The following is a 6,601-nucleotide window of genomic DNA, read 5'->3' on the forward strand; positions in this document are numbered from 1 at the left end:
AATACCGCCTACTCCGCCTCTCCTTAATTTTCTTGTCCCAGCCACCCAATTATCTTCGCAAATGTCTACCTCCGCTCCATTCCCTATACTCCATCTTCCCTTCCTTCTAAGAAATTCCCTTCCTTCTAGCAGGCTTTTCCATATCCACGATGTGTTTCTTCCTACTCCCGCCTCCCATAGGCTGCAATTCGGGTAATAAATGGCCTTTAGTGTTCGAACCCATATAGCATCCTCCTCCTTTAACAACCTCCATGCTTGTTTAGCCAAGTGTGCTATGTTTTGGCATTCTAAATCCTTGAACCCCAATCCTCCATTTATTTTGCTCCTTGTCATTTTTGTCCAACTCTTCCAGTGAATGCTTGTTTCCTTTCCATTGTTTTTCCACCAGAATCTGGCTATTGCTGCTTCAATTCTCTTACAAAAGGATTTAGGGAATTTAATGATATTCATGGCATAGACAGGAATTGCCTGTATTACTGCTTTTATCAAAACCTCCTTTCAGGCTTGATTTAATAGTTTCTCTTTCCATCCTTGCATCTTGTCAAGCATTTTCTCCTGTATCCACTCCAATGCCTTATTCTTGGATCTTCCCCATCTCGCTGGGAGTCCTAGGTATCTTCTCGGATCCTCCCATGAATTCATTCCAGTGATCTCCTCAATGTTCACCCTCCTTTGTATTGGTACCTGCCTTCCAAAAATCAGCCCGGACTTGTCCGTGTTAATTCTCTGTCCTAATGCCTCTGTATATTTGTTTATAATCTAGATAAGTTGATAAATCTCATCTTCTTGCGCCCCTGCAAAAATAATACAATCGTCAACGAATAAGAGGTGAATAATAACCGGTGCTGATAGAGTAAGCCTAATTCCGGAAATGAGATTTTCCCTCCTCGCCTTTTCCATGAGGATAGTAAAACTCTCAGCAGCCAAAATAAATAAATAGAGCGATAGGGGATCTCCCTGCCTGAGCCCTCTTTGTGGATAAATCTTGGTTGATAACTTACCATTTATTTTGAATCTATAACTAGCACTTTTCACACAGCTCATCTCAATCTGACCCACTCTTTGCTAAAACCAAATTCTTCCATTACCCTTTGTATAAAATTCCATTCCAGCCTATCATATGCCTTGTTCATATCCAACTTGATGGCCATGTCATTGCTTCCATGATTTCCTTTTCTGTTTAATTTATGAAAAGCTTCCTGTACTATTACTATATTATCTTGTATGAGTCTACCTTTTACAAAGACACTTTGAACCGGAGAAATAATAGTATCTAATACTTTCCTTAACCTCCCCACCAAGACCCTCGTAACAATATTGTACATGAAACTGCAACAGCTTATAGGTCTAAGTTGATTCAGGCTTTCCGGCTAACTCGTTTTAGGTATCAACACAACCGCTATTTCTCCCAAGTCCCCCGGTAAGCTGCCTTCTCTAAAAATTTGTTTGACTACCCCACACACTTCTTTACTCAAAATATCCCAGTGTTGTTGAAAAAATATTCCATTTAATCCATCTGGGCCTGGAGCTTTTAAACCCCCCATGCTAAACACCGTTTCTTTAATTTCCTCATCCGTGATGTTTGCCATTAACTCCTCATTCATCTCTCTTGTAACTCTCTTAGGATTTTCTGTTACGCACTCTTCCAGGTTCCTATCTCCGTCTGAAGTAAAGAGCTTAGTGAAATGTCTTTCTACCAATCTCATAATATTTGCTTCCCCCTGTATCCACTTTCCAGTCTCATCTCTCAGTTTGTCAATTCTATTCCTAATTCTTCTCTGAATAGTTGTTGCATGAAAGAAGGCTGTATTTTTATCACCCCACTTTAACTATTTCAGCCTTGATCTTTACCCCCAATATTTCTCTTCTTGTTTCCAAAGCTCTGATATTTGGTTTTTCAAATCTCTTTCCCTTTTCTGCTCCTATTCCGTCATACCTTCCTCTTGAATTAGGTGTAGCTCTCTTTTCTTCCTTTCTATTTCTTTATCTACTCTCTTGAACTTCCTGCTACTCCATTCCATCAGCTCTCTTTTGCATCTGATCCTCTTTTTTGTGAATTGATTCCAACAATTTCCATTTCCTTCATCTATTTGCCATCTCCTCTTGATCACTTCTTTGCACTCCTCATGTTCTGCCCAATAGGCCTCAAATCTGAACTCCTTTTTCATCCGAACCCGCCACTGTGTATCTAAAATTAAGGCATAATGATCTGAACTCACAGCCGGAGAGGCTCTTAATGTGACATCCTGGTATATTTGCAGCCACTTCTAATTCACTAACACTCTATCTAGTCTTTTCCTAGTGATAACGTTATTTCTAGGATTACTAAACCATGTATATTTACTGCCTTTAAGATCAACATCTATTAAACCATTATCATCTATAAACCTTCTGAAAGTTTCTAAATAAATTCTTGGTTGTGGATGAATGCCTACCTTCTCATCTTGACTTAAAATATCATTGAAGTCTCCCAAATAAGCTTGAGGTACATCCTTACACATGTTGCTTACCGTAAGCTCCTGCCACAGTTTCCTTCGCTTTTGGAAAACTGGATTCTCGTACATGAAAACTCCCTGCCAATTTGAATCGTTGTTAATATTAATATTTGCTTTAATGTAATTATCACACCACTCGTAAACCTGGATATTAGTATTAGATTTCCATAACAAACATAGACCACCGGACAAGCCCCGGGGTTCCACGTAAAACATATAGTCAAAATTAAGCTTTCTTCTTACCCTATTCATTTTTTCCTTACTAGCCATAGTTTCCATTAAGTACACTATTAGCGGCTTTGCTTTTTTACATAGTTCGTATAACTCAGAAATTATCGGGGCAGCCGCTATTCCCCGACAATTCTAGCTGATAATACTCATGACTGAGGTAGGGGCATGTTAAGGCCCGCCTCCTCAGCCATTTGTAATCCCCTACTCTGACTAGACACTTGCACGGCTAACTCATACTCCCCTGTATTCAACGCTGTATTACCATTCCTCAATTTCTTGTGCTCATTGTCCTCTAGTTCCTCCTTTCTGTCTTTGTATATAAGCATTGGCACGTTCTAGTTCTCACGTTTCCTTTTCAGGCTCAACTTTAGTTCCAATTTCTTGGCTAGCTGTGTTTCCCAGTCTGCATGTACCTCGGTTGTATTGTCCTCATCTTCATCACTTGCTAGTTCCACATAGTAGATGTTTTCACCCAAGTTAGTCTGCTGACCGACTAATTCAAGCTCCCTATTCTGTGCCTCCTTGGATGGCTTGTTCAGTTCCTCATCTTCCTTTCCTCTTTCCACCACTTCCTGGTTAATCTTGCACTCCATTCTGCCTTCACCCACCTGTTTATCCTTCTTCCTTGCTAACATGAGCCTTTTTAATTCCTGGCCTATAGTTTCTTTTTCTCTCCTATCCTCCTGGCCCAACTTCCAGTCTTCAAGTTTATAGCTGTTAACCTCCATTTCTTCTCTTGGATATTTACTCAGCCCACATCCTTCAATGTCCCTTCCTTGCGCAGAATCTTCACCTAAGTTGGGCCCAATATTTTTCCTTAGTCCATTTCCATTTAAATTTTGAGCCTCTTTCCCCTTAACCCCCTTCTGGGCCTTTGTGTTGTTGGCCCATTCCATATTCCTTTCTCTTATCTCCTTAATAAATTTTTTTAATTTAAAGGCTACACCTAGGTCAAATTGCATATCCCTGTCAATGAAAAACACAAACTTTGCATTGGTCATGCAACACACTTTTCATAACACCATCCCCACAACAAATCAATCATTTTATATTCATCTTTGTGGAAATGACTTTTCATAAATTAAAATGTAAATTAAAATGATAATAGGACAACTAAAATGACAAAAAATATAGAAATTTAATATTCGATTCTTTCAAAAATGTCAGAATTGACATGTCAGCATGAAAGATGAACCTTTTAGTTGGTTGAAGAATGGTCAATTGTGAGAGCAATTGTGAATTCTACGATAAATGAACACCTCATTATAGATCCCCATAGTGGTTGATAGTGTTTTGTCGATTTTTAGCAAATCAATGGTGGTTCGATTCTAATGGTCTGGGAGCGAAACCTACTCCTATTTTGCAGGTACCAATTTTTCTATAAGTGCATCAAATGTCCTCGAATTAGATGAGCATTTAGAAAAGTAAAAGGTTCAAAAGGTGTAAAATAAGATTTTTGAAAGATAAACTGGCTGAAATCGAAAATAAAAAGGTTTGCAATGAATTTAAACAAAGCGATAAAAATGCCTTCGATTGAATCAAAGGACTTTTGACATGAAGATTAAAGATACTGGAACATAAATTGAGCAAAGAAATTAAACATTACTTGAAAGGTGAATTCGACAAGAAAAGTAAAGTTTGCTAACATTGTAAATTGAAAACATAAAGACATGGAAGGAATCCTACATAAATCGAACTCGAATGCAAACTCAAGAATTCGCTGGGATATGAGTGTGCTTGAGTGTATTTCTGAAGAAAAGTTCCAACTCTGATTTCCTAAGACTTTCTAATATTTATAACCCATTTCCATAACCGATCATTAATGACATGATGCCCCTTGTGAGCAAAATTTTGGGTAACCGTTCCCTCTCTTTTTTCCAAAAGCGTTACTAACAAATTCTTACCTCAAAGAAGGCCTTCGATCTTCTTTATTTGAGTAACTGCTCGATTCTTCACTCGAGTAACTGCTCGATTTATCGTTTCCATCAACTTCGTGCCAAACAATTTTTACTTAATGCTTGCACGTGTATCTCTTTTGGTCTCTGCTTCCATTTGGACACTTTATCAACATTTCGAATCGACTTAACTTTCAAAAGTAATTATTTTGACTAACAAATTGCCCCTAGGATTAATGTGTTTGCTTTCGAAGTCACTCCTCGGAAGACGAAACACTTAATCCTAATCCAGTCTTTAATTACTTTAACTGGTTATAATTGCTATTTACCTTCTCCATCAATTTTGACCCGTTTGACACGTCTCCCACAATCCACAGTCTCTCTCTCCACCACTTCGCCTTCCTCACAAAGTTATCTCTTTTCTCTTTGAATTTTCTTCACAACAACGGTCAGGGAACAAACTTTATTTAAATTGAACTTCTCACCATTATCTTTTTCCTTTCTTGAATTCTCGAATATTTGCTCCTTAAACCCTTGCATTTTGTTCCATTCTCCAACTGCTATTTTTATCTCTCGCTTTCCTCCTTGTTCATCAATGGCGTCCTCATCTTCTCACACTGCTCAAGATAAGGGCAAAGGTCTAGCCACCCAATAATTGGCCCCTCCGTCTTTACACATATTGAACCAAATCAATGACGAAATCATTGAAGACCCCCAGATGACTCCAAAATCCTTATTTCATTCATTGTAGATGATGAAACTCACTGTTTTGTTGGCCCTATTGACAACTTAGAAATGGCTAATAAACAACTTCATCTTTTTCCAATTGCTCAAGGAGAAGATTTATTGATCAATCAGGACCTCGACATCTCTTTCTTCACCACCCCTAAAACCTCTTTCAGAAATAATCCTAAAATCACCCCTGAGGGACTGACTTTATGGCTTGGCACAAACGTCTCACGCCAGAGAAAAGCATTGCCTGTGGTGCTCTTGGAATTCAAGATCTCCTCGTCTCTCCCATTTTGCCCCTTCTACACATCCTTGGATGATTGGGGCTGTGACTCACTTCTGAAACAGAACTACCAACAACTTTCACTTTCTTTGTGGGATGATCGGTATGTCACTCCTTGACGTAGCTGCCATCACAGGGCTTCCAATAAACACCCCTGAGTTCACCTATGAAATGACTCTTGAGCGGTGATACACAATAGGTTCTATGACCTCCTATAGTGAATTTATTGCCCATCATATGGGTGCAGACAATGAGCCTGTAACAGATGATGAACATTTGGTATTTTTGTTTTATTGGCTAAATGCCATAGTCTTCTGTTCTCGAAATGTTCAGATGCATAAGCTTTTTCATCCCCTTACTGCCCTTTTGCATGAGGGAAAAAACTTCAACTTGGCGAAGTTGCTTCTAGGGCACATTTTCGAAGAAGTTGTCCAATTTGTCAATTGTCTTCGAAATAACTTCTTGATTAGCACAGGAGGTCCTCTCTGGCTTCTCCAACTCTAGCTAAATGCCGTCTTCGAGAAATACATGATAAAACCTGGAAGTGGTGCATCTGACAAGCAACACATTGAGGGCTTTCGATTGGCTGCCTTCAAGCCACACTTTCTAGAGGCTCAATCGGACGAAGATCGATTTTAGGTCATTTTCTCTCTTTTCCACTCTTGTAAAAACTTCAATAATGATGACCTCAATTTCGCTCCCTTTTTACGTAGAAATTGTGGTCCTGCTTGGCTTGAACGACTCCTTTTTCCAAATGATAATCAAGAGGATGAAATTGCCAAAAGGACTTGGGCAAACTTATTGGCTGTTTAAGTGATCCGAACAGGGCTACCACAATATAAAAAGGAATGTTTCAAGGCCACCCTTTACACACCTCATTATGCAGCCAGGCAACTAGGCTTTTCTCAGGCTATTCCAACTCCATTTCCCAAAAACAACAAGCCTCTCTCCCATATTAACCTGGTTTC

Source organism: Arachis ipaensis, chromosome B1 (assembly GCF_059453495.1).
Source record: "Arachis ipaensis isolate K30076 ecotype BB chromosome B1, ASM5945349v1, whole genome shotgun sequence".
In the NCBI taxonomy this organism is placed as follows: Eukaryota; Viridiplantae; Streptophyta; class Magnoliopsida; order Fabales; family Fabaceae; genus Arachis; species Arachis ipaensis.